The 22,448-nt window shown below is 40.7% G+C and overlaps 1 long non-coding RNA gene across 1 annotated transcript in view; it reads right to left on the bottom strand.

The window, feature by feature from the left end:
* Nucleotides 1–21,472, bottom strand: part of LOC136862712 (uncharacterized) — a 283,837-nt gene extending 262,365 nt beyond the window's left edge. Inside the window, exon 1 of the long non-coding RNA XR_010859057.2 lies at nucleotides 21,342–21,472. This is a non-coding gene — a long non-coding RNA (uncharacterized lncRNA). The remainder of the gene's footprint in view (nucleotides 1–21,341) is intronic.
* Nucleotides 21,473–22,448: the final 976 nt, after the last annotated feature.

Here is a 22,448-nt window from a genome sequence, read left to right as displayed (position 1 = left end):
CCTGTTTTACGGCCGGAAGACCTTCCTGACATCAACCCTATATGGAGGGATGTAATCAATATTGCGTGTTTTTGTGGTGAAATGAAATGTCGTATGGCTTTTAGTGCCGGGATATCCCAGGACGGGTTCGGCTCGCCAGGTGCAGGTCTTTCTATTTAACTCCCGTAGGCGACCTGCGCGTCGTGATGAGGATGAAATGATGATGAAGACAACACATACTCCCAGTCCCCGTGCCATTGGAATTAACCAATTAAGGTTAAAATCCCCGACCCGGCCGGGAATCGAACCCGGGACCCTCTGAACCGAAGGCCAGTACGCTGACCGTTCAGCCAATGAGTCGGACAAAATATTTGCAATAATAAGTTAATAAATAATTATGAGCAATAATGGGTTGTGTGTGCCTGCTTTCATTTCGCCCTATGTGATCTCGTCGTTGCGCCTAGAAAAACCGCTATGTGTTAATATTTCAGCTTAAATGACAGAACCTTTCTAGTTCTATTGCACGAACTATACCAACGAATTTTAGTGTGAAACGTGCTGCGGGCCAGTATTTCTCCTCTCAATGTTGTCATATAACGGTATTTCGAGGCGCAATGATGATATGAGCCTCGCCAGTTTTAAAAACTACAGCAGAAGCATCTGAGTGGGAAAAGAAGTGAGAAAGGCAACTGGGCAGATTACAGCTCTAATGCTAATGAACACAGAGGCCATGGAGGTATTCCTTATGGAGTACTGAAAGTCAAAATCCCATTCTGGGCCCTCCCACAAGTGACATTGTCATGGATTCCAACTTCAAATTTACGCTACTGTAATGTCGTGATCGATCTTAACATATAAGCGCGACCATTTTCTTCGCAATTCTAGACCCATTGTGTGTGGAGTTTAAATGGCCTTCTCTAAAGCGAATGGGTAGAGGCACCTGTTTTTCCCAAAAAGCACGAAATCGCGAAATATTTGTGAAATTTGACAAATTTGGCTAAAAAACACGAAACTATTTACGTTTAAGCAAACTTGCGAATTAATTTACGAAATTATTTGGAATTGCATCATTTGAAGTTTACGACAGAGATTCGAGGCGAGTTGTGGCAATAAAATCCGATAATCGATGCCAAATCGACTTTATACCCTTTCAATATATATCGAAAGCGAAGGTATAGTATATCGATTATCCCTAAATTATCTTCCTGTGAAGCAGGAAATTTATCGTATTCATAATAACATGTAACGCGACGGTGTATTTCCTCTTGCCTGTTGCAAATCACTTCTGATCTGAGCTTTCAATTTCCTATTTTATGCTCAGTTTATTAAAATGGTTATGACAGGTTTCGATCGAAAAAAAGAATTCGCATCGGAAGGATTTTACGTGTTTGACAAAACTAGAAAGATACTGATGTGAAAATACTGCAATGTGCGAATTGAGTGGCGGAGAAATGACACATGCCAAAAAATATTAATAACCGATTTTCACGTAAGAAGAACAAGGAAAAGACGCTAATGACGACAGGCATCAGAAGACAAGCTAGTCTCCCAGGCACTAATTCAGCGGCAAAACGAGCGTAATACGATAAAGACGCATTCATTTTATCTACAACTCGAGCTTTTATGGAGGCAAATATTCCATTGGAAAAAGTTGATCATCCGAAGCTCAGAGAGTGGATGGAAAAATATATACCAGGTTTGTGCAATTCTATACATTTTTTTTCTGAGGAAGAGATGTGAGGTTATGTTTTTCTAATAGCTTTGTGCGGTTATGATAGTTTTCTTGTTTAATGATACTTAGGCCTAGATGATGCATGCTAGATCCCTCACTTACTTACAATTATAAATCATTTAATTCATTCAAATGATGTTAAATAAGCCTATTGATGTTTTTAAGGTGCTGGAGACTTGCTCACAGCTCGAAGACTGAGGGAAGGTTCTGTATCTCGAATCATCAAAGGGGAGGAGGAAATATTAAAATAAGCTTTGGAAGATGAGAGAGTTTCAATTATTAGTGATGAAACGACTGATAAAAAAGGGCAATATGTATTTATTGTTCTGATAAAGTGCTTAGTTGTGGCGATAGTACAGTTCAGAAGTTACTTGTAGGGGGAGTGAACGTTATTACAAATGCTAATGCTACAGAATATTCACAACAATTACGAGTGTAATTCACGAACTTGAAATTTGTTACCAGAATTTAGTTTCTATAACTTCAGATTCAGTACGTTACATGGGCAAGTATATAAACCCAATTAGGGTTCTAGTTTCAGAAGGGTTAGTACACACGCAGTGCTAGACTCATAAACTGAATTTGGTGGGCAGTGGAACTTAGTGCTTTGAACCAATGCGTTGTACAGGCAAAATACATCTTCCTTAATACACGAAAGAGAAAGCATGCATACATTCAATTCCAGAACCAGAAATATCAAGACGAACCCACTAAAGCTAAACTCTTTCCTATTCCTGTGATCACCAGGTGGAACTCATGGTTTAAAAGTGTTGCGTACCTTGGAGAATATCTTCATGATCTAGTAAACTTTGTTGAAACTATTGAAGACGATAGTGTTGCCGTGAACTGTTTCAAAGCCTTGACCCCAAATGAAGTAACAAAAATTCATTACCTAGCAATTTTTCTCATTGAGCATTGCACAAAATGTTGTAACTTGCTGCTCACATTAGAGAGTTCCAGCATGCCGTTAATTCATGTACTTATGTCTAAGCTTAGTGACCTTTCATAGGGCTTTAAATTACTAGAGGACGCGTTTTTTTAGACAACCTCGGATAAACTTTCCAAAGTACCAAAACAAATACAAACGCAATTGACATCTTTGTTTCAATCTGTAGGTAGAGTAAGCCTGAAAAAGCTGTACCAATTAATAGAGTTTGACACAGGAAAATTTATCATTACATCTCTAGGTAAACTGTTTGATCCAAAAAGCATAATGGAAGGGGATTTAGAAAATTAGAAAATTTAGAAAATTCCCATTTTGCGAGAACTTTCAACGTCAGAATACCTTCAATCATACACTGTGTTTAGGGATCTAGTTACTAGTTCATGTAGAGCAGGCAGAGATATTGATGTGATTCCCATTCTTCTTTCACTGAAACCAGAATATGAGCATTTTGTGGAAGCTGCAGTGAAGGCTTTATGGATACCAGTCAGTAATGTTGATAGTGAGAGGCCATTCTCAACGTATTGTAATGTAATATCTGACAGGAGAACAGTTCTGACTCCCATTAATATGGAACTCATGGTATCTCTTGTCTTTTTCAGACTGATACGTAAATTATAAACTTAGGCTAGGCCATACTTGTTAGAATGACAGCTGATACCATTTTCTCAAACTTCCATGCTTTGATATAATGTCTAATACTTAGGGGCCGTATTTTTCGGTAATAACGATATGCACGAGTTTTTTTGATATCTTCTTTCTTGTCTATATATAACTTCCCAGGCACTAAAAATACCGTATTTTAGCTAAATGAACTCGCGAAATATCGCGAAATTTGATTTATTGCGCGAATTGCGCAAATAATCACGAAATATGCACCACTTCGCGCGAAAAATGCGAAATGGCACCGGAAGAGCTCTCCAATAAACGTGTAAATGCTTCTGAGAACTTGACTATCGTAGTTTCCTTCTCATTTACTTGATAGCGCTGTATATTCTCCACACAAATGCACACAAAGCGGTACGCACTGTGTATCGAAAGTATGTGTGTTCAGTTCCGCGATCTCTAAGGCAGTCGATAAAAATCAATATCTGTTATCGATTACAGCAAATAGCGTTGTGGTCGTAAGAAGATACCAGACCGGTCGTAGATACAGCAGCGCGCAATGAGAGTTCGTTACTTACGAACATTTATCGGCAAATATTCAACATTTAAGCATAAAAATGCCGAAAACTGAAGTCATAACAGGTTTTTCGAGGGCCGAAGAATACAACAGTGAGGGGTTCTATGTATTTGATGCTGCAAGAAAGATTCTAATGTATCAATAGTGTACCGGTAATATTCGTAAAGTTGAAACGTGCGATATACACTGCAGAGAATCAGAAAGAAGCTAATTAACCCTCTACTGCATGAATTATTTTTCGTTTCCATTTGGTGAAGAAAATTTCATGCTTGAATGGTCAACGTACGCTCTGTTTTAGATGTACCAGCAATTCTTAACTGGGCCTAATAGCTTAACACTCGTATGTGATGCGGATTGCCATATTGGAATATATATACGATTTTTCACGATTTTACGCTAAGCTTTTAACATTCAAAGACCGAACATTACTGCCTACTGGCCATGGGTACGTATTGCAATGCGCAAGTATAGTTGCACGACCGTAGGTCGGTAATGTCTTTGAGGCTGAGCCAGAGGTAGGCCTACTCCTGAAGCATGTAGTAATATGATGGGGAGGGCCCACGTAAAATAAACGGTGGTTTGAAAAAATATAGAGAGCAACTTGTAATAGACACCAAAAAAAGCATTTCTGCAAGCCAACATTCCTCTAGAAAAATAGGATAATCCTGGCATGAGGAAGAGAATGAATATAAAAGGAAAGATTAAATAATACTGTCTTTACTGTAAAATATGACGGTATTGGTAGGCCTATTGTAAATAAATCGCCTGTTTGAGTAGTAATAATGTTATTGTTTTTATGTCCCACTACCACTTTTACGCTTCCCGGAGTCGCCGAAATACCGGAATGTTGTCCCGCAGGAGTTCTTTTACATGCCAGTAAACCAGAGACAGGAGGCTGACGTACTTGAAATCCTTCAAATACCACCGGACTGAGCCAGGATCGAACCTGCCAAATTGGGGTCAGAAAGCCAGCGCTTTAACCATCTGACCTACTCAACCCCGACCGGGGAAAAAGAGCATATCCATGAACATCTTCCAGAGCTATATGACTTTGCAAAATGCAATGAAAGCACGTCTGGTTGAGGAAGTGAAAGAAGACAGTGTTAGCAAAGTTTTAGGAGGTTTTTATAAAATACCACAGTGAATTTGCATCCAAGTGTTCGCAAGCATTATGGTTTCCGACGTATAATATGGTTAGCGAGAGAAGGTTCTCTACTTACACAAAGACACTTTCTGACTGTCGCACAACTCTGCATCCTGATAATGTTGAAATCATGCTTAGTTTGTACTTTGGAGACAAGTAGTTCAACGTCTAAAACTGTAGGCTATGTATAGATATATATCACAGGGTAGATCACCTAGCTTCATTTCGAAGTATCAGTGATTTATATGTTTCTATAACAATTTGCATAGTTGGTTTTTCTAAGATTTAATAACACTGATACATTACAAGAGTTCACTTTAAAACCCCTTATCACAAAGTCAGTTACATTTACCCCATACGCTACAAGGAAGATTTCGCAGGAAACATCGATCAGTATAACAATTTATTTCACGAAATACCTACCGAAATAATGTCAATTTTAACACCGAAATCAACAGTTTTATTTCACCAAAAAATAAGGCCCCTACTAATACTGTATGTGTTTTAAGAAGCGTAACTCATGTATTTTATATAGTAATGCAAAAATACAACGTTGTTATACTGCAAATTTGCTATCAACTAAGTTATTGGTTTACCTCTTATAGCTGAAAAGTGGAGATAAAATTTAGCTAATTCACTGACGAAATAAAATAAACGTAGCTAAAAATGTCCCGAAATAACTGTTAAAAATGACAAAATTAGGCAAAAATTTTCAACACAAACAGGTGCCTCTACGAATGGGGTCTTGGGTACGTATGAGGTTAGTAAAGAGGAAAGAAATGTAAAACCATCGAGCGAGTTGGGTTACAACCCAAACATCGGTAACCCTGAGTATGTTCTTCATGGTTTCCCCATTATCACAAGAAGCAAATGCCGGAATTGTACCTTAATTTTTTTTTTTTTTTTTGCTACGGGCTTTACGTCGCACCGACACAGATAGGTCTTATGGCGACGATGGGATAGGAAAGGCCTAGGAGTTGGAAGGAAGCGGCCGTGGCCTTAATTAAGGTACAGCCCCAGCATTTGCCTGGTGTGAAAATGGGAAACCACGGAAAACCATCTTCAGGGCTGCCGATAGTGGGATTCGAATCTACTATCTCCCGGATGCAATGTACCTTAATTAAGGCCAACGTCTCTACCTTCATAGTCCTAGCTCTTTACTATCCCAGCGTCGCCTTCATGTGCTACTGCGAAGTTAAACCACAGAAAAACAGGCTAGGTTTGATATGCACAATCAGGCGAGATTGCAACTTATTAATTTAGTGGAAAGCCTCAAATGTAAAACACGATTCACTCAATGAATTATGAAATTTGGGCGTCCTTCCATGAGTAGAATCTAGAGATTGTTGTAAAAAATGATGCGACTATTCTCTTCAAAAGTATTTCTGAAAAAAATAATGAAAATAACGAAGAGATACACTGATGAAATTATTTCAAGGCGCATCTCGTACGTACTAATCTATCTCCATACTGTTACAACCTATCCTAGAAGTGCATATAAATCCTGTCTCAAAAATTATTTTCCCGCCACCAAGCGAGTTGGCTGCGCGGTTCGGGTCGTGTGACTAATAGCTTGCATTTGGGAGATAGTGGGTTAGATCCCCACTATCGGCAGCCCTGAAGATGGTTTTCTGTGATTTCCCGTGCTTCTTCCTAGTCATTTACTATCCTAGCCGGGCTCAGACGGCTGAGCGCTGGCCTTCTGAGCCCAGCATGGCAGGTTTGATCCTGGCTCAGTCCGATGCTCAAATACCGTCACGCTCGTGTCGGTAATTTACTGGCACGTTAAAGAAATCCTGCGCGGCAAAATTCCGTCACCTCGGTGTCTCCGAAAACCGTAAACGTAGTTAATGAGCGTAAAATCAATAACATTAATTAACTAATTAATTCATTAATTCCTATCATATCTCCGCCAAAAGTCTGCCTGAGTTTGTGCGACGTTAAACCACAATTAAGAAAAGGTATCTTCTAACAGCTCGTGACATTTTTCAGAAAAACTGAAGTACTGATATACTGATATTTCCCGCTTTGTCGTGCGAATAAACCTAGTGACACGGTTCATTCCTACTTAAGCACCCTCGCTCGACTATGCCAGGATTCAAACCCACAACCTTCATCGCAGACGACGAGCGTCTATAATCAGCCATACCACACAGCGGGCCAGATAGGTTACTAATGATACATGCAAAGAATTCACTTGCCGTGTAATTAAAATAAACTGCTTCATGGTGTTATTTCCTGCCTTCACGTTTCTACTTCGTTGCGTTCTTATTTAAAAAAGCAGATACGGAGTTCACAGATTTCGCCTAACGGAGCTCTCTGCAGTATATATTAAGAGAGTGTTGCTTCCTAGTGTGGTATCGTGTGATTCATCATAATAATTATGGGTATCGCCGCAAGGAAAATGTATTCTTAGTTCTCAGGTCTACCTCATTAAGTGCGAAGGAAATAATATATAGATATATATACTGTGCAGCGCTTGGTAGGCTATAAAAATTGTTCGAAGTCAATTAAACGAGAGAAACGCGTTGAAAGAACGACACTATTATTTACATTTCAGACGTTAAATTAAAATTTGGTGGGAGATATTCACAAAAGGAACTGCGCACGGAGAAATATGGCCTACTTTTTAAACAAGGAGATATATTGACGTGAATGGTTCCATTACTTCAATCTATTACATGCCCGCCTAGCTGGTATTACACTGGAGTTGGACAAGCAAGGCTACGACTATACCGTGGCTCTACGCCTCTGCATTCGGGAGACGGGAAAGGGCTGGACCTCATGGCTGGCCCCAACCGTCGGCTGTCCTGAGAATGGTTTTCCATTCTCCTGCAGTAAGGCGTATGCCGGGTCAGTTTGTAGTATTGGCCACGGTCGCCAACCCCCTCATCTTCTCCGCGCATCTCCTTCACCGTAACAAATTTCCCGGCCTGAGAGACGGCGTCACCGTCTAAGAGGCCCGCCTCCCCCTTCAGAGGAGGAATGAAAACATTTAGAAGTAGTAGTAGTAGTAGTAGTAGTAGTAGTAGTAGTAGTAGTAAGCAAGGCTGGCCCGATTGGATGCAATTCAAGTGAACTCGATAATATTTTTAAAAGTTGGAAAACTGAGAATACCTCTCACTAGCTAAACGAACATTATGAGTATTCAAGCAGCACTCCCCACCCCGCGGCTCGCAGTACAAAAGCCCATTAGGGCCATGGCGTGCCAAGACGACTGCTGTCCATCCAGATGGCCTGCAGATACTGACGTGTCACATTGTTAGCGTGACATCCTGTCGTAATTGCCTGAGGCAGAAATGTAAGTCACTTCCTGGTGTTGTGTTCCTTTTGCATTGTACATTTCTTTACTCTTCAGTTATGGATGGCTTCAGTGTCTATTGTTGAGTATGTTATCGGGTTTTGTAATAGAGATTTTCCATATGTTCAGTAAACGGAAAGGAAGTACCATTTGCTCCCCTCACCACGATATCATCTGCAAATACCACCACCTTCACCTCTCTGTCAAGCTCTCTCTGTGGACCACTGGTAGAGTGTCGACCTCGGATCCCAAGATCCCGGGTTCAATCTCGACGGAAGTAGTCGGATTTTTGAAGGAGCGGTATGTCATGTTGTACGATGTCGGTGTGTAAAGGATCTCGGGTATCACATACGGTGTTTGCTTGCCTTGCTTGTTGTTTTAAGGGGCCTAACATCGAAGGTCATCGGCCCATATACGGTGTTTACCCAACAAAATAAAAAATCAGCCACATACCACTCAGCAGATATCCGGTTAACACTACCATCCGACAGAGTAAAGCGGAACGTTGAAATTGAAGCCACAGCAGCCTAAATGACGTCATATTTAAATGTCTGCGCACGGTGGCTGAGGTATTATTATTATTATTATTATTATTATTATTATTATTATTATTATTATTATTATTATTATTATTATTGTATGCCTAGTTTGAAGTTACATGGAATATGTTCAGCCTGCAAGAGGGGTCTGACACTTATAAGCTACCCGAGATATCGTCTCAGTAATGACGCAAGTTTGATCCGAGTATCTGCCATCTAATTAATATGAGTTCGGTTCCGCGCGAGGAAGTCCAAAAATGCAGAAAAGAAATTTCTACTTCTGGAGTAGCAGGTGGCTGTCGGGTTCACTTAGCTTACGCCGGGAAAATGAGTACCAGTTTATGTCCTAGGGGTAAAGACCATCCACTCCTCCAACGGACTTCATGAGCAGTACAGAGATGGCTTTGCTTTCTTTTACTGTCATCCAATCTTCGGATTGATCGTTGACTCGCTAATAACGCAATTATTTAAATAACGCTATTTTACCCTCCCTTCCCATACTCAAGTTACATAATAAACTACAATACATTCTGTACGTGACAGTGATCACGAAAGGTGTACAGAGTTTGAAGGAATCTAACTATATAGCTCAAATTGTTGAAGTTCTTCCTCTTCCTCACCACAAAACTCCTAAAGGAAAAACCAATGGTTTGAACTGTTACTTGCCGACCCCACTAGACAAAGAAAGCAGGAGATAACTAATTAACGATCAAAACGTTATGGTGGGAAAATACCTAATGAAGATTAAGAATTAAATATAACAATGGTGTGTAGCCTCCAGAGAAGCTTGGATGAAGTCTTTCGAGTTGACGACCTATGGGCGACCTGCGCGTCTGTGAGATGGACCTTTCCTAAGATGAAGTTTAATATGAATGTAATTAATAATATCGCATTAAGTTTAACTTCGTCGTTAATTTGTTCTGTGGAGCGCACCATCTTGTTCACATTTCTACGACTAATTGAAAAGGCTCTGAAAAATTATTGTATTAGAGCTGAATCGTGGCTTATTATAATGATGATTAGAAAAAAAACTTGGCCTGTCTTGTTCACATTCCAATATTTCGCTTCAGGGTAGAACTGTGTACTTTGTGGTGAGTGAAATCAGCTTGATGAAATTATTTAGTGATATGCTGTGGACCGGGCGAGTTGGCCGTGCGTGTAGAGGCGCGCGGCTGTGAGCTTGCATCCGGGAGATAGTAGGTTCGAATCCCACTATCGGCAGCCCTGAAGATGGTTTTCCGTGGTTTCCCATTTTCACACCAGGCAAATGCTGGGGCTGTACCTTAATTAAGGCCACGGCCGCTTCCTTCCAACTCCTAGGCCTTTCCTATCCCATCGTCGCCATAAGACCTATCTGTGTCGGTGCGACGTAAAGCCCCTAGCAAAAAAAATATGCTGTGGCGTTTGATGATGGAACTGTAATTAGTTGAAGAAAGGTCTGATAACCAATTAGTTAGGCATCATCATTATCATCATCATCTTCATCATCATTACCCCTCACGGGGGCAAGGATACGAACGTATATCAATTCTAATGTAAGGAAAAGGTACGAGTTCTTAATTTGAAAAACCATCCGAGTAAAGCAACGTTCGGTTTGCGCAGCCCAGAATGCAGGCACTCATATTTATTCTATGAAGGTACGTTTATCGAAACTCTTGCACGGATTCATAGGCTTTTCGTGAAGATATATTTCTATGTTTAACGGCACGAATGGCTCATACTAAACTGCTAATAGATGGATCTTTCTAAAGGATATCCTACTCAGAAAGTAAAATCCAACAAACAGATGACTTTACAGAAAAATAGATCGACGGGCTTTCCATTTTAGACCAGAATATGTATGCACTCAAGCTATCCAGCTGCTCTCAGTGGAGTTGACTTCTGTCAGTCTTTGACCTCCTGTTCCCAAAGTAGCAAATTGGATACTGGCTGAGATCGGTTGTATTGAAGGGTTTTAACATGCGACAACTCCGTATTGCTGCCTTTTGGAACGTTAAAGCACTCCCATGCAACAAATTTTCGCCACCATGGTGTCTGTGAAGTTCAATGGCAGTTATAACGGAAATTGAACAAATTATTTTATTATGGTTATCAGATGCCCACCAGATTGCTGGTCTTTTTAATGTGTCAGAGGCGACCGGGTCTCTTGTATTTTATCACTCATATTTACCAATCAGTTATTCCTGGATTCGGCCACGCGACCTTGGTAGAGGAAGTAAGTACCTAATCAATTATCGTTGTCTTCTCGCTCGGGGAAAGGTTGGGGAAGACTGCAACGCAACCCACATCGGAACATCGAAACACTGTTGAAAATGTTTTCTCGTGCTGAACAATGGTAGACAGAATCAAGAGTTGGCTAATTTGATCTCTGAAAGTACAATTTTCCACAACTGTACGCTGTTAAAAAGATAAGTTAAGTATTAAGAGATGTTATTATATTTCACAGAATTCTTAACATTCTTTAGTTGTAAAATGTAGATTCATCTGTTTCATTCTGGGTTACATTAATTTATAAATCTTCTTCCGTAAGGTATGGTGTATCGTACGGCTATTTAGTTACAAGATGCTCCTAACAAAAGTTCTCGCGGTTTGGGTCAACTTCAATTCGGGAGATATTGGGCTCGAACCCCAGTGTCAGTAAGCCCTCATGATGGTTATCCGTGGTTTCCCATTTTCACACCAGGAAAATGGCAGGACTGTACCTTAATAAAGGCCACGGTCGCTCCTTTCCCACTCCTAGTCCTTTCCTACCATCGCCGTAAGACCTATCTGTGCCGGTGAGACGTAAAGCAAATTGTACACACACACACACACACACACGCGCGCGCGCGCGCGCGCGCACACACACACACATATCATTATTGACCGTTACGCCTTTCTTTGTGCAGTCTGCAAGCCTCTGTGAATTTACTAAAGGTCGCCACACTCCTCTATCTGCAACTAGTGCTGTAGCCTCATTTAGTTCTATACCTCTTATCTTTAAATCATTAGAAACTGAGTCTAATCATCGTCGTCTTGGTCTCCCTCTACTTCTCTTACCCTCGATAACAGAGTCCATTATTCTCCTAGGTAACCTATCTTCCTCCATTCGCCTCACATGACCCCACCACGGAAGCCGGTTTATGCGTACAGCTTCATCCATCGAGTTCATTCCTAACTTAGCCTTTATATCCTCATTACGAGTACCCTCCTGCAATTGTTCCCACCTGTTTGTACCAACGGTCATACTCGCTACTTTCATGGCTGTTGCTTCTAACTTATGAATAATATATCTTGACTATAATCTATCAGCTTCATTGTCCGTATTGATGAATTAAGAATGCAAGTATGAAGAATTCTTCATACTTGCATTAATATATCTTGAGTCCACTCAGAAAACAGACCAATGTAAATTGTATTTTTTATTTTAAAAACCTTAGTTAAAGTGGGTGTAAACTGTATTTACTTGAAAGCAGCCCAGATGATTACGATTAGTGGAATAATCACCTAAATATCAACTATTCCTGACTGAGAGTAGGCAAACTTGCTGTTTTACGCGACTGTTGATATCGTGATTACAGGTTTACGTGTAATCCGAGCCACAGGAACGAGGCTATTCATTTCAAACATCCTTAATGCACTGGCAGGGATTCGGACCGCGGCCGCTATGGTGAGAAGCCAGTGATAATGCCTCTCAGCTATTAAAAAAAAAGCCAGAACTGATGTTGAACAAGACAGCAAGATCCCTTTTAGAAAAAATTGAAGGCAAAAAGAACATGGGAAAATATGACATTAACATGGACATACGTTACGAATTAACATTTCTTTTAGAAATTGCTTCACGTCGCACCTACACAGACAGATCTCATGGCGAAGATAGGAGAGGTAAAGGCTAGGAGTGGGAAGGAAGCATCCGTGGCCTTTATTAAGGTGCAGCCCCAGCATTTGCCTGGCATGAAACTGGGAAAGCACAGAAAATCATCCTCAGAGCTGCCGACAGTGGGGTTCGAACCCGCTATCTCCCAAATACTAGATACCGGCCGCACTTAAGCGACTGCAGCTATCAAGCTCGGTTTGTGAATTAAAAATACACCATAAATTACTTCTTGAATTATATTATTATATGCCGGTAGCTCGAATCTTTGCAATGCATGACAAATTTTCGTAATATTCTGCTGAATTCTATGTACGATTTCAGATCACACAACTAAGCTTTACGTCACGGAAAACAAAACTTTGCATGAATAATGCTATTAACTATGCATTTCCTACAATAGAATCTTACGAAACGCCGGCCCCGTGGTGTAGGGGTAGCGTGCCTGACTCTTACCTGGAGGCTCCGGGTTCGATTCGCGGCCTGGTCAGGGATTTTTACCTGGATCTGAGGGCTGCTTCGAGGTCCACTCAGCCTACGTGATTAGAATTAAGGAGCTATCTGACGGTGAGATAGCGGCGACGGTCTAGAAAGCCAAGAATAACAACCGAGCGGATTCGTAATGCTGCCTCGTAATCTGCATGCCTTCGAGCTGAGCAGCGGTCGCTGGGTAGGCCAAGACCCTTCAAGTCTGTAGTGCCACGGGGTTAGGTTAGAAGCTTACGAAGCAAGATGCTGAACAAAATTACAGCAACTGAGCATACTTCGAGGATACCGTTCGATACGTCTTCTTTAAGGAAAAGAAGTCCGAAGCATGATGGTTTTCCTACACCTTCAGTTAGACCTATGTTGTAGTTTGGAAAGTTGTTAAAATTTTGAATTGTGTACTTGTCTTTCACATGCAGCAAAAAAGATCGCAACATGAACAGAAAGAATCTCCCTCAGTTAAGTTCAGTTCTGATCAGTAGAAGTGTTCGTACTGAGCTTGGAATGTGGACGAGGAAAATTTGTGTTTTCGACCTGTGATACTATTTTCTATCAGAGGGAAACTGTTGTCCAGAAATATTCAACTATTTGTGTAAATAATTTAATGGTATACGATGCGGAGCACCGAAACCTGCATTAGACACGAAGGTACTGTACTCGCTCCACACTGCAGCATTGTCGACTATTTAGCTCTACGTACTGTACATACAGTACAAGCAGCAAATACGCCACAACTACAGAATTTTATCGTTTGCACTCTTAAAATTTACGCGCACTCAAGGTGAGAAAACAGAATAGTCCCTACATGAATGTGTTACCAAGTTATCGACGTAAACTTTTCTCTTAGCAGTGGTTGCTTTATCTAAAAAAACACACTGTCTGTTATCATGCATTATCTGATCTCATATTTAACCTGGGAGTCACCAACAGCCGTTATACAGTAGAGGAGACCACCCGTGGTCTAGAGAACCAACCAACCCTAACACTCAGGCTTGAATACACGTTACTTTCCGGCAGGATATGCTCGTACTGTATTAGGATCGGCTTTAGAGGCGAATAAAATAAAAATATTTAAACATTGGATAAATTACAACTTTTAGATTGCATGTGTGTGTTGTATAATTTACAATAGTTATTCAAGAGTAAATGTGGAAGAGAACGTGACGTAAAACAGATGGAAAGACTTTTCTGTAATCCAGGGCGCCCTCAGAATCACTTGTAGGAAGTAATTATTAACGTTTGAAGTCAGAAAAGGCATTTCATAACGTAAAATATGCCCTTATTTCAATTAACTGCAAGTCCTTTCTGCAATTTCTACTTATATAAACAGTCATTTTTTATTATTTAATTTATTGACATGTTTGTTAATCTGAAGTAAATATCGTCTTCTAGAAAGTAAAAAGCGTTATTTTTCTTAGGTTATAGTTACAGATAGTAAATTTTGTGATCAACGTTAACAGCCAGTGAGTGCAAGAGAACATTGCACTCACTGACAATCGACAACAATCAAGAAGGCTTAATTTTTTGTTCCATTGTTTTTGTTTCAAACCAACTACATTTTCCGAAATGTTATTGCATATTAATTAACTTTTCTGCATTGAATTTCTGAGATATTGAATAAAAGTGGACACAAATTTCTAACGCATGGATTTATTCCTATTTTAATTTTAATTTTTCCACTTGAACCCACATTTTTCCTGTGCCCATGCCTGTAACGTTACTCTTTTCACACTTCAGTCACGGGATTTGTTGCCTTTAGAATCTGCAGAATAAGAAAATGTAGTAACTGTTGCTTCCCTTATTCAAAATGCGATGCCTTCATCCACCCACTAAATGGTCAAATCTCACGCCTGTCCGAACAATGACCCATCTACTGTATTAATACGCGGCAACATTACAGTGCTTCATCATCGGACAACACTCGTACGCCATAAAACTCGTCTCGCTTATAACGTACAGATAGTTGCGTGGCTAATCAATGGTTCAGAAGATGTTTGTGGAATATTTACGTAAAACGGTCATATTGTGTGTCTGAGGGATTTCAAACACCACGAGTTTCTCCTATGCGATAAAACTGTCAATTCAAATAAGTGCTCTTGGCGTTTGGGGAAATTAAACCAAAAGATTGATGAACAGGCGACGATAGAAGTAGTGAACAGAAATGTTGAGCCCGTACTTTGTTGACACGGCATCTTTTTACTTCTGTATCATAGGCACTGCTTACTTAAATATAAATCCTGATCATGCCGCCAGATTTTAAAAATGTGTATTTATTAAGCCATTTTCTCGTCCTTTCATTTTTCATTTCATTTCATTTTTATACTATTTTTAAATTTTGCGAAAAGAATGGAAACACTTGAAAGAACATGAACATTCGGGAGACGTGACAGGGCTGGACCTCACGGTTGGCCTCAACCGTCAGCTGTCCTGAGAATGGTTTTCCGTGGTTTTCCATTCTCCTGCACTAAGGCGAATGCCGAGTCAGTTCCTAGTATAGGCCACGGCCGCCAACCCCCTCACCTTCTCCGAGCATCTCCTTCACCGCAACAAATCTCCCGGCCTGAGAGACGGCGTCACCGTCTAAGACGCCCGCCTCCCCCTTCAGGGGAGGAATGAAAACATTCCAGTAGTAGTATAGTAGTGGTAGTAGGAACATGAATGAAGGAAAATAAATAATAATGGGGCCTCGAATGCTCAAAAGATCACCGAGGAGGAAGTCCGGCTCCATGGCTAAATAGTTAACGTTCTGATCTTTTGGTAACAGGGGTCCCGAGTTCGATTCCCGGCAGGGTCGGTAATTTTAACCGTGATTGGTTAAATCCGCTAGCATGAGGGCTGGGTGAATGTGTCGTCCTCATCATCATTTCATCCTTATCACTACGCACAGGTCGCATACGGGCGTCAAATCAAAAGACCTGCACCTGGCAAGCCGAACTTGTCCTCGGACACTCCCGGCACTAAAAGCCATACGCCATTTCATTTCACCGAACAGGAAGAAAACAAAGCGAAATGATCTACTACATCCCAACCCGCTCACCAACGATATTAAACTGACTATTATTTTTAGTTGAAGTGTACATCGTCTCCTCTGCTGCTACTCTTCTCTGCTAGACGGCATTACTGCTGCAAGTGCAAAACGTACGCCGTCAAAGATGGCTACAAAACAGCTAGTTTATCCATTGTAATTTGGAGAGCCCGGCTTTTTATGCAGTAATAGCAGCAGTAACAGGTAAGAAGTCCGCCCCGCGGTGTTGGGGGCAACGTGTCCGCCTGTCACCCGGCGGCCCCGGGTTCGATTCCCGGCCGGGTCAGGGGGTTTTTAATTGTAAATGATTAATATCCCTGGCCTGGGGACTAGGTGTTTGTGTCCTCCTTAACGTTCCTTTCCTCACATATAATACATGCAAGTTCTTTTCCTCACATATGGTACAAGTAGGGGCAAAAGATCTTCATAGGTCGACGCCCCGAACAAATAGCATTTAAAAGAAACGGGTTAGAATGCAAACTTACTGAAGCAAGTAACAAGTATAGTCTAATCTGCACAACGGTTATGCTGTGAGTTTTGCATAAACATTAGGGGTTCAGCCCATCAGATCGCCTAGATGTTATGTTACTCTCACCACATTACGGAAGGGAGGCCTACCCTAGACAACCAAATTAGTTTGCATTCTAACCTATTAGTGCATAAAATTCCGGCGACTAGTAATTTGAATTTTAGAAATAAATTCGAAAATCAGCTAATAACAGTTAAAGTACATTAAACTAAGCGTAAATATGTTTTTGTCTGTTCGTTTTGCATCACACCGATACAGATACATCTTATGGCGACGGTAGTAAGAGTCACGGCTTGGCCTGGAAAAGTAGCGACCATGGCCTTAATTAGGGTACACTCCTGACTGGTGAGAAAATCGGAAACCACGGAAAATGTAAAGATATCCTCCAGAATCTGAAGCCGGCTGTAGTCATTTCTAGCCGGTCTGCACAACCATCGCGCGAAGCACTAGGATACGTTACATTTTAACTCTATAAGAAATCGTATTCCTATTGAGTAAACCGAATGCTGTATTAACATTCACTAAACCTACAACTAATTTCGACGAAATGCTCTACATTGATTTCAAACTACTATTTGTTTTGTCATTTTAAGCTATTCATTTCATCAAGATCTAATTTTGAGCAATTTTTCTTTGTTCTGCGTTACTAGGCAGTCATTTTCATACAGAAGGTCAGTTATTTCGCTTGTGAGACCGAGCGAGTTGGCTGCGCGGTTCGCGTGACGTAGTTGTGAGTTTGCATTCGTGAGAGAGTGGGTTCGTATCCTACCCTTCGACAGCTCTGATTTTTTATTCGTGGTTTTCCATTTTCACATTAGGCAAATACCGGGTTGTACCTGAATTAAGGCCACCCCTATCCCTTTCCTATCCTTGCGTCACCGAAAACCTGCGTTAGTGGACACTAAATCACAAGCAAAAATAAATATTTTGCTTTTTGGAAGAACTACATGTAGAAAAAGTACAGAGTACTTTGCCTGAAATGTTTTGTATCTATTATTATTATTATTATTATTATTATTATTATTATTATTATTATTATTATTATTATTTATGAACTGTATTCACTCCCTTAAGAACTGAAGGTAATAACGATAATGTAGACGATGCATATTTAATTATATTTTTAAGAAAATATTTTCCTTTATATCTTGGTGTATTGTTTGCCAAATGAAAGTAATTTTGCAGATTCTTTTTGACACGTTATAGATCATATTTTCGTTATTTATTAAGTCACCAACATTCCACACACATTGTTACTGACAGGGCACCAGGCCATTCCACTTCATCTTACCGAGGTCTGAACAGAAATTTTTGAGCGAAAAATACTGTGATTTCAAAACATTTGGAAGACAAGTGTGAACTAACGTCACGGGTATAAATGAGGGACACGTACGTGCGTTATTCTTTTATTTGCACATAGGAAACGAAAGGGGTCTTCTGGAAAACACAGGAGTCCAAAGATTCCCAGATGCAGAATGATCGCACAGTAATTACGGCAGTAATCGTAAATACAGAGTTTAATTATAAACTTTAAGTTAAGTTGGAAATCTAAGTTGAATTCAACATCGAATCTAACGACCCTCGAAGAACTGAAGTCGTCATAGGGGCAGCGCTTGCCTGAGTTCATGTTTAATACAAGTTCAGTAGTAAACATAATTTGTTTATACAATTTGTTTATACGAAACGCCTCGCTTACCAAACGAGTTTGGTTGCGTGTTTCGAGTCATGCAGCTGTTAGCTTGCGTTTCGGAGATACTGAGTTGGAGCCCACCATTGGTACCCCTGAAGTCGTCATAGGGGCAGCGCTTGCCTGAGTTCATGTTTAATACAAGTTCAGTAGTAAGCATAATTTGTTTATACAATTTGTTTATACGAAACGCCTATTTTCAGTCCAGGCCAACACCGGAACTGTACCTTAAATAAGGCCATGGTCGCTTCCTTCCCAGTCCTAGCCCTGTCACCCAAGAGCTAGTCTGAGCTGTTGCGACTTTAACCACAAGCAAAAAATGAAATAAAAATAAAATGGTCTTACTCACTGGTCAATTCTGAATACTGACAGTTCAGGATGAAAGAGACGTGAGGGTATATATCAAGGTGGCTTACTTGTCCAGTAGATAGTCATGTAGAAACACCAAATCATGTGAGATCTCGAAGTTGTGCAATATAAAGCGTGATCAACACCTGGACGGGAGGCCCGGTGTTCGCTAGAAGTGAAGCAAATAGGGACTGGCCACCCTAGCGCGAGAAAGATGACTGGAATAAACAGTATTATGAATGTTATTCGCTTTACGTCTTACTAACTACTTTTCCGGCTTTCGAAGACGCCGAGGTAAATCTACCGACACGAGTACCTTCAAATACCACCGGACTGCGCCAGGATCGAACCTAACCAACCTGGGGTCTGAAGGCCATCGTCTCAACTGTCTGACCCACTCAGCCCGGCTAAACAATATTCTGTTCCGGAAAGTATCATGGACTACAGCGCAGAGTGCACAAATCAGTGTTTTACCACAGTATCATTTCATTCCTCACGCAAGTTAGTGGACGGGAAGGGGCTCGAGTGTTACTTAAACTTCATTGTTGTCCGCAAAAGTGCGTATTATGTTGGTTCAGTGTTTAGTAGTGTACAAAGCACAGAGTCCTACCTCAAGAATTTGGAACAAGCATCACCCGTTTTTAATTATTATATTAGTACATATTCTATTCATTTAGTACAAAATACTTCTATAAATTCGGCTCCTTCGCTGAACAGGGTACCGGGTCCCGGATGAATGACGGGGTATTTGTGTTCATCTTTTAAACAGCTACATTTCACAAAGGGCTGGCACCCTGAAAAGGCATCCGGCCGTAAAACTGGACCTCACACACACACACATAGTACCGACACTAAGTAATTGAGATACGACAAGGATGATGATGATGATGATGATGATGATGATGATAATAATAATAATAATAATAATAATAATAATAATAATAATAATAATAATAATAATAATGTTTCCCACAGTTCTTAGAAAAACGTCAATCCTGAATTCATAACCATGAAAGAGGCACGCAAAACGCTGGAAAGTACCGCACCATAATAGGTTAATTTTAAAATGAAATTTCCCGTCTTTAGCCACGTCTTATTCAGGATGTTTGATTTCGAATATACTTTTTCAGTAGCAAAAGAAATATGGAGCCTTAATCACTATCACTATTGTATAAATACGACTCCACAACATAAGTGAGATTAATCAAAAATCATTATATCAAAAATTAGAGAGATGACTGTAGGAAGGAAATTAGACATTTCTTCACTAATCATGTGTGCTATCTGTATGTAGACTGCTCCATTCCATGCCAGTATAGTACGCAGCAGTTCTAAACTGAAGTAGTAAATCAATCTTCATTCTCGCATTATTTTATAAACAACTACGGAGAGAGAAACTTTTAAATTAAAAAGAAGGAAATTTATGTTGCGGCCACTCGACAGTATTCAATAAAGCACATCCACACCCACCAGAATTATTGGCTCCTGGTCGTACTGATCTCGACTTTAGTACAGTGAAATCTATTTGCGGGACTCGAACCGGTCTGAACATCACGTCAGCTTTAGATTTAAAAAAAATGAAATGGCGTATGGCTTTTAGTGCCGGGAGTGTCCGAGGACATGTTCGGCTCGCCAGGTGCAGGTCTTTCGATTTGACCCCCGTAGGCGGTCTGCGCGTCATGATGAGGATGAAATGATGATGAGGACGACATACATACCCAGCCCCCGTGCCACAGAAATTAACCAATGATGGTTAAAATTCCCGACCCTGGCGGGAATCGAACCCGGGGCCCCTGTGACCAAAGGCCAGGACACTAACCACTTAGCCATGGATCCGGACAGCTTTAGATAACAACCATGCACGATGTACTATGGAATTAGATAAATATAAACACCAGTACTAAGTAAAAATTGTGAATTCTGTTTTCTCTTCCTGTATTAAGCCATTATCGTCCTTCATGAAATCATTGATAATATTTTTGGCGAAATCATTTAATCACATACAGAAGCGGAACATTGTCAAACAAAAAGCATCTCCGAGAATAAAGACTGGCCATTTTAATGTTCCCTAACTATAACAATTAATTGCACCGGACAAAACTTCCAATCATTCTTCACACTTTATGGCCACAACGGTGTCCATTTCTCGACTATTTGTAGCACTCTGCAGGCTGTAAGTTACATAATTAGAATACCAGCTGGTGAGAGTTGCAGCTCAAGAAAAACGGAATGCCAAAAGAAATTGTTGCAACAATGGAACCGGATACGAAGCGGAGACCTGTGATGCCTCTCGTCGTAAGGTAGCAACAAGAGCATCATGGGTAAGCAACCATTGTAGTTTGAACAAAGATTATAATAATCGCATCCATTCTCAACAGGCCTTTCAGTGATAAAAGAATATTATGGTGCACTGAACTGATAACCACTTCCATTTCAGAAGACTATAACATAGAACAGCAGGTAGAAAATATTACCAGCGCGATGTAGGGCACTCACACACTGCATAAAATATGTTTACTGACGAAATGGAAAACAAAATAACAAATTAAATCATTCGGCAACTGACTGCTTAGCACGGTTTGGTTTTTTTACCTGGACTTATGCACAAAACTCGTAATCCCAGTGGTCCGCACAGCACAGCAAGCCACTTGGTAAAGGCACAGCGCCAGACTAACATCAACCACTCAACTCCACTGCCTCGTCTCGACTAGCGCCAAGCCAACACTCGCGGCACTCTGGGTCTGGGAACTAACTCTACGGAGGGTGAGGGGTGCGGCGGCCATGTTGTAATAGAATGGTGATGTCACAGCGCCCACGGTTCCTGGAAACCGCGTATTAATCATCGCCTGCTTTGGTTAGCGGAGTGGAACACGTCAGATAGAGACAAACACATGCAGGGCAAAGAGTGTGGGTGGGTGACACTATGGCGAAATCTGTAGTGCTGCTCACGGCAAGGAGAGTGCCCATTTACTCCGGCAACTTTAACCAAATCATCTTAATTACCACAAGACGTGCTTTGAGATTTGATGTTTTCTCATAAACCAACAATATTCGATCCTCAAGGTCATGGCACTGTCAGTGAATTGCAACAGAAATATGGATATGACTTAACGGAATAATCAGACTATAATTCCTTGACGTGGCACCGAGAGGTAACGTATAGTCTGGCGGTACCACAGTAAAACATCCGAATCCCACTGCTGGTTGCTACAATCAACAGGTTCCAGCATCATCCATCCGTTCTAGCTAATCAGTTCTGCCCTACGTCAGGTTTCTCCAGAAATGTGTAACTGGATCATTTCACGTAAATATAGTTATTATATAATGCAATAGCATAGACATAACTGACAATCCACATGGAAGTCTTGAAGTCTCGCCATATTCGCTGAGGTTTGCATCTCGAAGTTTTCAGCCCGAAAAGGCATGAAATTTTAGTTTGGATTGAATACTGATATGTGGTCTTGTGACTTATAAATACGATTTTGATTTCCGAAGACATGGAAAAATGCTGAAGTTCTAATGGTTGATGGTTGGATTGTGATTGAGGCTGTGAGTATAGTGCATAACGACAGCTGCTTTAGTGACTTCAGTTCCTGTTTATATTTTTATTAAGGAAAATAATCATTCTATTGATGAGGCAATTCTCGCCTTTACCTGTCACCTTCTAAAGGCCAGGACGTGAAGCGAAGATATCAAAAA

The sequence above is a fragment of the Anabrus simplex genome, chromosome 2 (genome assembly GCF_040414725.1).
Source record: "Anabrus simplex isolate iqAnaSimp1 chromosome 2, ASM4041472v1, whole genome shotgun sequence".
NCBI lineage: Eukaryota > Metazoa > Arthropoda > Insecta > Orthoptera > Tettigoniidae > Anabrus > Anabrus simplex.
Note: the sequence above shows the minus strand (reverse complement) of the source record. Positions and strands in the feature narration are given on the sequence as shown.